Source organism: Hypanus sabinus, chromosome 6, assembly GCF_030144855.1.
Source record: "Hypanus sabinus isolate sHypSab1 chromosome 6, sHypSab1.hap1, whole genome shotgun sequence".
Taxonomy (NCBI): Eukaryota; Metazoa; Chordata; class Chondrichthyes; order Myliobatiformes; family Dasyatidae; genus Hypanus; species Hypanus sabinus.
In genome coordinates this window covers 138,274,186-138,284,797 of record NC_082711.1, presented here as the reverse complement: position 1 = coordinate 138,284,797, position 10,612 = coordinate 138,274,186, and the positions used below count along the sequence as shown (strand labels likewise).

At 48.9% G+C, this 10,612-nt stretch overlaps 1 pseudogene; it reads right to left on the bottom strand.

The window, feature by feature from the left end:
* Positions 1 to 520: 520 nt before the first annotated feature.
* On the bottom strand, positions 521 to 9,827 carry LOC132395198 (ferritin heavy chain, oocyte isoform-like; annotated as a pseudogene).
* Positions 9,828 to 10,612: the final 785 nt, after the last annotated feature.

Sequence of the window (10,612 nt, the reverse complement as noted above, 5' to 3'; positions counted from 1 at the left end):
TGTTCTGCCTCCTATCAATGTTGCGTGTAACCTCTGACAACCTTCCAGACTAACCACAACACCCCAACTTCTGTGTCATCAGCAAACTTTCTAACCCACCCTTCTACTTCTTCATCCAGGTCATTTATAAAAATCAGAGTGGAGGGGCCCCACAACAGATTCCTGCGGAACACCACTGGTCACCGGCCTCCATGCAGAACACGAACCATCTACAACCACCCTTTGCCTTCTGTGAACAAGCCAATTCTGGATCCACAAAGCAAGGTCTCCTTGGATCCCTGCCTCATTACTTTCTGAATGAGCCTTGCATGGGAATCCTTATCAAATGCCTTACTGCTTCCATATACCGGTAAATGCATTACATCTACTGCTGTATCTACATCAATGTGTTTTGTTATATTCTTTAAGAATTCAATCAGGCTCGTAAAGCATGACCTGCCCTTGACAAAGCCATGCTGACTATCCCTAATCAGATGATGTCTCTCCACATGCCCATAAATCCTGCCTCTCACTGGTCTATAATTTCCTGGGTTATTTTCACTTGCTCATCCAGGTAGATGCTCTCCAAATGAGGGTCACCATGCTGATGGGAGAGCTTCTGCAGATCTAGGAGAGTCAGGTTCACGTCGTTTTCCATCTGCAGGTCTCTCTGCATTGCTCCAGCCTCCAGCCATTGCTCCACTCAACCTTCTCTAGCTTCTTGATGCCCTCCAGCACGATCTGGCCTCCTCGCAGGTTCTGAAATTCCATCCATCTCTCAGCATGCTGCTGTTCCTCAAAGGACTGCTTGCTGAAGAGCTTGGAGAAGAGATGTAAGCTAATGTCATCCCGGTCAACATAAAAGGACATGGAGAGATAAATACAGGAGGAATAGAGCTTCATGTTAATCTGCCTGTTGACTGCATCTTCACATTCCTTGTGGAAGTTCTGGCACATTTGGGAAACCGTCCTGTTCGATAGCCAACTGAAACTCACTATCACCTGGGGAAGCTCCTGAAGAACTTTATCAAAGGGAAGAACAGAGCCGATAATTTACTTCAGATTGCATTCATTAGAGACTGTGCCATTGAGACCGGAATGGCCACTTTACAGGGCTCCTCATGTCTCTGCACCGCCATCTGCTGTCCAAAGGCAGCATTACCATTCCCAGCACTCTTCACAGGTAGTTCCACTCTCTTCATGAAAAAAGAGCTTTTATTGTCTTGTATAAGGGCTGTATGCCCTCCAACTGTACTTATGTTTTCAGCATCAGCTCTATTTTGCTTTTTTATAATTTCTAATAAGAAATAGAAATAGAGATTGGCTGGCACTTTAGCAATAATCAAAAGCCATGTTGACCAGCAACACAGACAAAATGCTGGAGGAACTCAGCAGAGCAGGCAGCATCTGTGGAAAAGAGAAAGCAATCAACATTTCAGACCTGGACGCTTCATCAGGATGAGGGGTCTCAGCCCAAAACGTCGACTGTGTACTCTTCCACAGATCCTGCCTGACCTGTTGAGTTCCTCCAGCATTTTGTCTGTGTTGCTTCGGATTTCCAGCATCTGCAAGGTTTTGTCATCCATGTAGATAGGTATGTGAGTATAAGAGCTATGGGCCAAACACAGGCCGATGGGACCAGCTCACTAGGCAACAGTCAGCATTGACCAGTTGTGTTGAGGGCCTGTTTCCATGCTGAATGACTCTATGACTTCATTCTATTTTAGATTTGAAACACTCCATGAAAACTTCAGTTCACGTTGCTTTTCTTTACTTATTTCTATCTGTGAGGATAAAAACTGGAAAATAATGAAAGTGTAAGGGACAATTATTTTTATAATATGACACAAAAGAGGCTCCTAACAAAGCAATCCCATTCCCCTGCCTTTCTTCTTATTCTTTCTCATTGGCACATCAAGGGGTAATTTATAGTGGGCAATTAACACATAAGCCCCACACAAGAAGCATCGGAGGTCAAAAATGAACCCTGATCACCCGGGCTGTGAGGAAACAGCAGTAACCACTCAAAGACGCAGGACTGAAAGTTATGGGTTCAGTGCAGTATTCCTCATTCTCGAGACAGCAGTCAGAACTTTCAGCAGCATCTCTGAATTCAACATGGGACGCCTGAAAGCAACAGAGGGTTGATAGCTCAGGCAGGGGATAATGGACGAAGGAGGGAGATGAGATCGGTGAGAAGTGAGGTTGTGACTTGTGCTTCTATTTATTGGTACAGTAAAATTTGGGAGGCTCTCTCCTCACTTGCAGAAGTTACATAGTGTAAGATTAACATTGATAATTCTAATTAGTCTGTAGATAACATACCCTGAGTTAGATTGCTCTTCTAATCCTGCTCGTACTTCACTCAAACTGTACGGGCGCATGTGAGAAAATGGATATAATGTCCAGATTACACCAGCTGTTTGCAGTGATATTTTATGGTCCTTCGTTTCCTACATCATCCCATTTTAACCCTTCAGCAGATTCCCAGTGCTCGGACAGCAGGAGACTGGATAGGGGTCTCCTCACTTTCCTTCTTTCTCTTCCTGGTACTCCCTGTATGCAGGATGTTGTGGGGAATAGTCACATCTATATCAGTGAGAAGTTAGGCATCAATGGGGAGGTGCCTATTCAACACCGACTCTGTCCTAAATCATTAACATTATAGCAATAAACTCAATCTCAAGATTCTTATGGATATAATGTTGGCTAGGTAGGGGTCGACAATGGCCCCTCCCTTGTTTTTATCGCCCTTTGGTTGACACGTAAGCATCAAGCAAGGGCAGGAGTGACCTCAAATGTTATACCCTCAGAGGTTGAATGTCATACCAACTTTCCAACCAAGAAATGACTGACTGTTCATTGAGAAGGCCAGGGAAAATATTTGGTTTTCACCAGAGATGAAGCCAAAGAGCAGCCTAGAAGAGGAAAACCATCAGGAACACCATAGAGACAGCAGGGCGAGCCTCAAGATGGCTATGGTTCAGGAAGAGTGATCCATGGCAGAAAGTTGGGGCCTGATCAACTCCGGCGGGGTCACTCGGGTGAGTGTGTCTGATGTAGAAAGACCCAAAACATCCTGTGACCCTGGGTTACATCATTAATGATGTGTCTGAGTACATCTCAAGATGTTTCATCCTATCCTTTCTTGAAGTGTGGAGTGACATTTGCAATTTTCCAGTCTTCCGGATTCATTCCAGAATCTAGTGAGCCTTGAAAGGTCATTACAAATGCCTCCACAATCTTTTCAATTACCTCTTTCAGAACTCTGGGACTACACCATCTAGTCCAGATGACCTATCTACCTTCAGACCTCTCAGTTTCCCAAGAACGTTCTCTCTAAGTATGATCATACCCCCTGACCTCTGGAACTTCCACCATATTGCTAGCAATGAAGACTGATGCAAAATATTCAGTTTGTCTGCTATTTCCTTGTCCCCCAGTGCTACCTCTCCAGCATCATTTTCCAGGGTCCAATATCCACTCCCGTATCTCTTTTATACTTTATGTATCTGAAGAAACTTTCAGTAACATCTTTAATATTACTGGCCAGCTTACTTTCGTATTCTATCTTTACTTTCTCATGACTTTTTTATTTGCCTTCTGTTGTTTTTTAAAAGCTTTCCAATCCTCTAACTTCCCCCTAATTTTTGCTCTATTATATGCCCTCACTTTGGCATTTATGTTGGCTTTGAATTTACTTTACTTTACTTTACTTTATTCTCACCAAACAATTGATACTAGAACGTACAATCATCACAGCGATATTTGATTCTGCGTTTTCTGCTCCCTGGAGTAAAAATCGAAGTAAATATAAAAGTTTAAATTATAAATCATAATTAGAAAATAGAAAAGGGAAAGTAAGGTAGTGCAAATCAGGTCCGGATACTTGGAAGAATTCTCTTGTTAGCCATGGTTATGTCATCTTTCCTTTAGAAAACTTCTTCCTCTTTGCAATGTATATATCCTGTGCTTTCCAAACTGCTTCCAGAAATTCCAGCCATTGCTGCTATGTTGTCATCCCTGCCAGTGTTCTTTTCCAATCAATTCTGGCCGACTCCTCTCTCATGCCTCAGTAATTACCTTTACTCTACTGTAATACTGATACATCTGACTTTAGCTCCTCCTTTTCAAATTTCAGGGTGAATTTGATCATATTATGATCATTTGCCACTAAGGGTTTGTTTACTTTAAGCTCCCTAATCAATCCTGGCTCATTGCACAACACCCAATGCAGAATAGCTGATCCTCTAGTGGTCTCAGCCATGAGCTGCTCTAAAAAGCTACCTCACAGGCACTCTAGAAACTCCCCCTCCTGTAATCCAGCACCAACTTGATTTTCCCAAACTACCTGCATATTGAAGCCCCATGACTATTGTGACATTGATCTTTTGGCGTGCATTTTCTATCTCCTGTTGTAATTTGTAGGCCACATCCTTACTACTGTTTGGGGGTCTGTATACAACTCCCATCAGGGTCTTTTTACCCTTGCAGTTCCTCAGCTCTATCCACAATGATTCAACACCTTCTGACCTTATGTCACTTCTTTCTAATGATTTGGTTTCTGTGGTGAACTATGTGCCTGTCGGGACACGCCCCTGCTGACTGCTCCTGTGGCTCCTCCCACAGGCCCCTGTATAAAGGAGACCTGCGGCCTGACGCTCGGCCTCAGTCTCCAGGACCTTGTATGATAGACACTCACTCCTGGTTCCTTCTTCCAGTCAATAAAAGCCGATATCTCGCCTACGTCTCAGTGTGAGTTATTGATGGTGCATCAATTTTATTGACTGGAAGTTTTAAAACATGGAACCCGTTTTGCGTCCGGACCGGTTGGATTTGGACCCTCAAGACCCTGATGCAGCTCTCGCTTTTGAACACTGGCTTGCATGCTTCCAATCGTACTTGGCGGAGCTTCGTGCGACTGAACCCGCCGTTATGCACAGAATCCTACTCTCGAGGGTCACCCCCAAAGTTTACTCCTTTATCCGGGACCTGCCAACCTACGAAGGGGCACTGGACGCCCTCAAACGACAGTACCTGCGGCCGGTGAACACCGTCTACGCAAGACATCGCTTAGCTACCCGGCAACAGCGGCCTGGCGAATCGTGCGCTGAGTTTCTCCGAGCACTACAGACGCTCGTCCGACCTTGCGACTGCAAAACGCTCACGGCAGAACAGCATGCAGAGCTGCTGGTGCGAGACGCCTTTGTGACGGGACTGAGGTCAGTGTACATGTGCCAGCGGCTGCTGGAGAACTCGGATCTTACCTTAAGCTCGGCGATAGAGAAGGCCAACGCTCTAGAAGCTGCGCGGCATAACGCCGACGCTGTCCAGTCGCGCGATTCCCCGCCGGTTTCGTGGACGCCTCAGACCCCGCCACCGCCGGCTCCCGGGAGCGAATTCGCCAACGCCGCCGCCAGTCGCCATTCCACGAGCTCCCCGACCCAGACCACGGCTGTGGCCCGTAAGAAACTCGGGCCTTGTTATTTCTGTGGCCAAAAGAAACATCCTCGACAACGCTGTCCAGCGCGAGAAGCGACCTGCTCCAGCTGCGGAAAGCGGGGCCACTTCGCCAAGGTCTGTAAGTCTCAACCTCGAGCGGAGTGCAGCGCTGCGGGTGAAACGTGGGGGCCGCCATCTTGCATGCCGGGATGTGGGCGGCCATCTTTGTCGACGTCAGCACGCCCCGCCCCCGACCCTCCGATGCTGACCGGGTACCCCGACGGCGATCCAACTCTGGCCACTGTGACTCTCGACCAAAGCGCCCCACACCAGCTTGCAAGGTCCATGATGGACATCCAGGTGGAGGGGCATTGGACTGGATGTCTGTTTGACACGGGCAGCACTGGGAGTTTTATTCACCCGGACACAGTGCAACGCTGCGGACTTGCAACGCGGCCGGTCAGTCGGAGGTTCCATTTGGCCTCTGGGTCGCAGTCCGCAGACATCCGGGCGGGTTGTGTAGCGACTTTGGTGGTGCAAGGCACAGTATATCAGGACTTTGAACTGCTGGTCATGCCTAATCTGTGTGCACCTGTGCTATTGGGGCTGGACTTCCAGAGCCATCTCGAAAGTGTGACTATGGTATACGACGGGCCCCTCCCACCACTCACTGTCAAGAATCCTCAGTTTTGTGGGACTTCTTCACATACCCCGCTACTGACCACACACACACACGGACACACACATCCCATCCAGAACCAGGCCAACAGCTGCGCTACCGACACTTGCAGCCTCTCCACTCTCAAGATCCCTCCCCCACCGCTGTTCGCCAACCTGACCCCCGACTGTAAACCTGTGGCAACCAAAAGCAGGAGGTACAGCGCGGGGGACCGGGCCTTCATTCGGTCGGAGGTGCAGCGGCTGCTCAGGGAGGGGATCATTGAGCCGAGCACAAGCCCTTGGAGGGCCCAGGTGGTTGTTGTTCGGACTGGGCAGAAAAATAGGATGGTGGTGGACTATAGTCAAACCATCAATAGGTTTACGCAGCTTGACGCATACCCCCTACCCCGCATCGCGGATATGGTCAACCAGATTGCTCAGTATAAGGTGTACTCGACAATAGATCTGAAATCCGCTTATCACCAGCTCCCCATCTGCCCAGAGGACCGCCCCTACACCGCCTTCGAGGCGGACGGCCGGCTCTATCACTTCCTGCGCGTCCCTTTCGGTGTCACGAATGGTGTCTCTGTCTTCCAGAGGGAAATGGACCGGATGGTGGACCAGTACCAACTGCAGGCCACATTTCCCTATCTGGATAACATCACCATCTGTGGTCATGACAGGCCAGATCACGACGCCAACCTCCAACGGTTTCTCCAAGTGGCCGCAGCTCTGAACCTTACTTATAACAGGGACAAGTGTGTTTTTGGTACCACCCGCCTTGCTATACTTGGGTATGTCGTGGAAAACGGGGTTATTGGGCCTGATCCCGAACGTATGCGCCCCCTGTTAGAGCTCCCTCTTCCCACCACTCTCAAGGCCCTCAGACGGTGCCTGGGGTTTTTTTCCTATTACGCCCAATGGGTCCCCCATTACGCAGACAAGGCTCGCCCCCTGGTCAAGTCTACCTCGTTTCCCCTCTCTGCTGAGGCCTGCGCGGCCTTCAACTGCATTAAAGCGGACATTGCCAAAGCTACGATGCATGCAGTGGACGAGACCGCTCCCTTCCAAGTGGAGTGTGATGCCTCCGATTTCGCTCTGGCTGCTACCCTTAATCAGGAAGGCAGACCAGTAGCATTCTTTTCTCGCACCCTCCAAGGCTCTGAAATTCGGCACTCCGCGGTGGAGAAAGAAGCCCAGGCCATAGTGGAGGCTGTTAGGCACTGGAGGCACTATCTTGCTGGCAAAAGATTCACTGTGCTGACCGACCAGCGCTCGGTTGCGTTCCTGTTCAGCAACCAACAGCGGGGCAAGATCAAAAATGATAAGATTTTGCGGTGGAGGATAGAACTCTCCACCTACACCTATGATATCCTGTACCGGCCTGGCAGACTCAATGAGCCCCCTGATGCCCTATCCCGGGGAACATGTGCTAGCACACAGCTCGACCAGCTGTACGCCCTTCATGCACAACTTTGCCATCCGGGGGTCACCCGATTTTACCATTTTGTGAAAGCTCGGAACCTGCCGTACTCCCTGGAGGACATCAGGACGATGACCAGGGACTGCCAAATTTGTGCCGAGTGCAAACCGCACTTCTACTGTCCTGACACGGCACAACTTGTCAAGGCCACCCGCCCTTTTGAACGCCTGAGTGTTGACTTTAAGGGCCCCCTTCCCTCCACTGACCGCAATGTCTATTTTCTCAGTGTTATTGACGAGTTCTCACGGTTCCCCTTTGCCATCCCCTGCCCCGACACCACTGCCACGTCCGTCATAAAAGCCCTGCGCCAGCTCTTCACTCTGTTCGGGTATCCCTGCTATATCCACAGTGATAGAGGGTCCTCCTTTATGAGTGAGGAGCTGCGCCAGTACTTGCTAGCTAGGGGCATTGCTACCAGTCGGACCACGAGTTATAATCCCCGGGGTAATGGCCAGGTAGAGCGGGAGAATGCCACAGTGTGGAAGGCCACACTTTTAGCCCTTAAGTCCAAAGGGTTGCCGGTCTCTCGATGGCAGGAGGTCCTCCCTGAGGCACTGCACTCTATCCGCTCTCTGTTATGTACGTCCACCAATGCCACCCCTCACGAACGCCTATTCTCTTTTCCCAGGAAGTCTGTCACTGGGACCACCCTACCAGTTTGGCTGACGTCCCCGGGGCCAGTGCTGCTCCGGAAACATGTGCGGAGCAATAAATACTCCCCGCTGGTGGAGAGGGTTCACCTTCTCCATGCGAACCCCCAGTATGCTTACGTGGTCTTACCTGATGGGCGGGAGGATACGGTCTCCATCCGCGACCTGGCACCCGCAGGTGCAGCAGACCACTACCCTGAAGGCTCTCCGGTAACTGTGAACCCTGCACCAGAGGTGACACCGTACGCACCAGGCCCTACACAGACTCCTCACGACACTTGTATACCGGGCGTTTCGTACGCGTTTATACCAGGCGCCTCGCACATGCATGAGGGATCACCGGCGCCTAGTGGGCAAGAACACGCGCAACCCCCGTCCCCTGTGCAATCGCCAATGTTGCCGGCACCTATGGGGTCACAGCCGGTGCTACGTAGATCGCAGCGACAGATTCGACCGCCTGATCGGCTTGACTTGTAAGAACCTTCGCTACATGAGGACTTTTTCAAACGAAGGGGGGGTGAATGTGGTGAACTATGTGCCTGTCGGGACACGCCCCTGCTGACTGCTCCTGTGGCTCCTCCCACAGGCCCCTGTATAAAGGAGACCTGCGGCCTGACGCTCGGCCTCAGTCTCCAGGACCTTGTATGATAGACACTCACTCCTGGTTCCTTCTTCCAGTCAATAAAAGCCGATATCTCGCCTACGTCTCAGTGTGAGTTATTGATGGTGCATCAGTTTCATTTTTACCAACAGAGCAACACAGACCTCTCTGCCTATCCTTGGACATTAAGCTCCCAGCTATCATCTTCTTTCAGCCATGATTCTGTGATGTCTACAACTTCATACCTGCCAGTCTGAAACTGTGCTGCAACTTCATCTACCTTGTTCCATATATTTCACACAGTCAGACCTGTATTTACCCTTTTCGATTTTGATGCATTATGCTCAACCTTGTGATTCCTAACTTTGTCTGAGATCTTACCAACATCTGCCTCCACAGCTTCTCCACTAACTGTTGTGGCACTCTGGTTCCCATCCCCCTGAGTAGACGCCCAGAATCTTTTTCCCGTGGTTGAAGTGTCTAGTACCAGAGAGCATGCATTTAAGGTAAAGGGGGGAAAGTTCCAGGAGATAGAGGGGGCAAGTTTCTTTGACAGAGATTGATGGGTGCCTATGTGCCTAAGTGAAGACAAAGGCAATGGAGACATTTAAGAGGCACATGAAAGTGCAGAGAATGAAGGGATGTGGACATTGTGTAGTCAGAAGGGATTTCTTTAATTAGGAGTCATTAGATTAACTAGTTAGGCACAACGTCATAGGCTGAGGGGAGGGGTAATTTCCTGTGCTGTACTGTTCTATACTCAACCAATGGCTAATTTTATCTTTCCTGCCAATTGACTTCCATTTTACCAGAGGAGCTAAACACCTCACATGGTTGACTATGCAGTCACTCTAACCTCACCCCTGGAATTCTGCTCTTCCTCCGTGGTCGGGTGGGGCCTGGAGCCAAGCAGTCCTGACCCCAACACAAACCTGGCGTCGATGAGCAGGTGACTGGTGAATGAATGTTGCATGGTAACATTTGCTGTCAATTCAGTAAACCAAGACTCCATCTTTCATTCTCCAAAATAGTATTCAGTATTCTGATCCTCAGTCTCCCATGGAGCAACCTTTCACTGCGGACTTTGAATGTGCATTGCAATATCTCCAAGTCCTGACACCAGGAGTCGTTTTACTATGTGGTCTGTATCTGCTCAATGTCGACTCATGGGTATGCATTGTCCTAGGATTGTTTATCTTTTGTGTCTAATTGTTTGTCTTTGGATTAGCTCTGTGTTGCAGGAGTCTCATTTGGGATCATGAGCATTGCTTGCATTTATCACTTTTACTCAATTTGGGATAATTTAATTAGCACTTTAATTCCTATGAGCTCCGGGGTGTATTTCAGAGGGTTGGGGGAGGGGAATGCCAATCTCTCTCTGTGGGTCGTTGTGCTTCCTTATCAGGTGAAACTCAGACTGAATTCTTTTGTGTATCATCAATGAATTCTGTTTGTCAAGATTCAGTATTGTTTGCCTGAGCTTTTGTTCGTTTTCCTAGTTAAATTTTGTAATAAATCTTTAGTTTTATTTGAATTGCCAAAGTCCCCTTGATTCCTGCACTCGAGTTTGCTTGTGATCCTTACAACTATCCCCATTCCTTCAAGTACGATCTCACTAAAGTCCTTTGTAAAACAATGTCCTTGTAATCAAAGCAACTTTTCCCATCCATATAACCATATAACCATATAACAATCACAGCACGGAAACAGGCCATCTCAGCCCTCCTAGTCCGTGCCGAACTCTTAATCTCACCTAGTCCCACCTACCTGCACTCAGCCCATAACCCTCTACTCCTT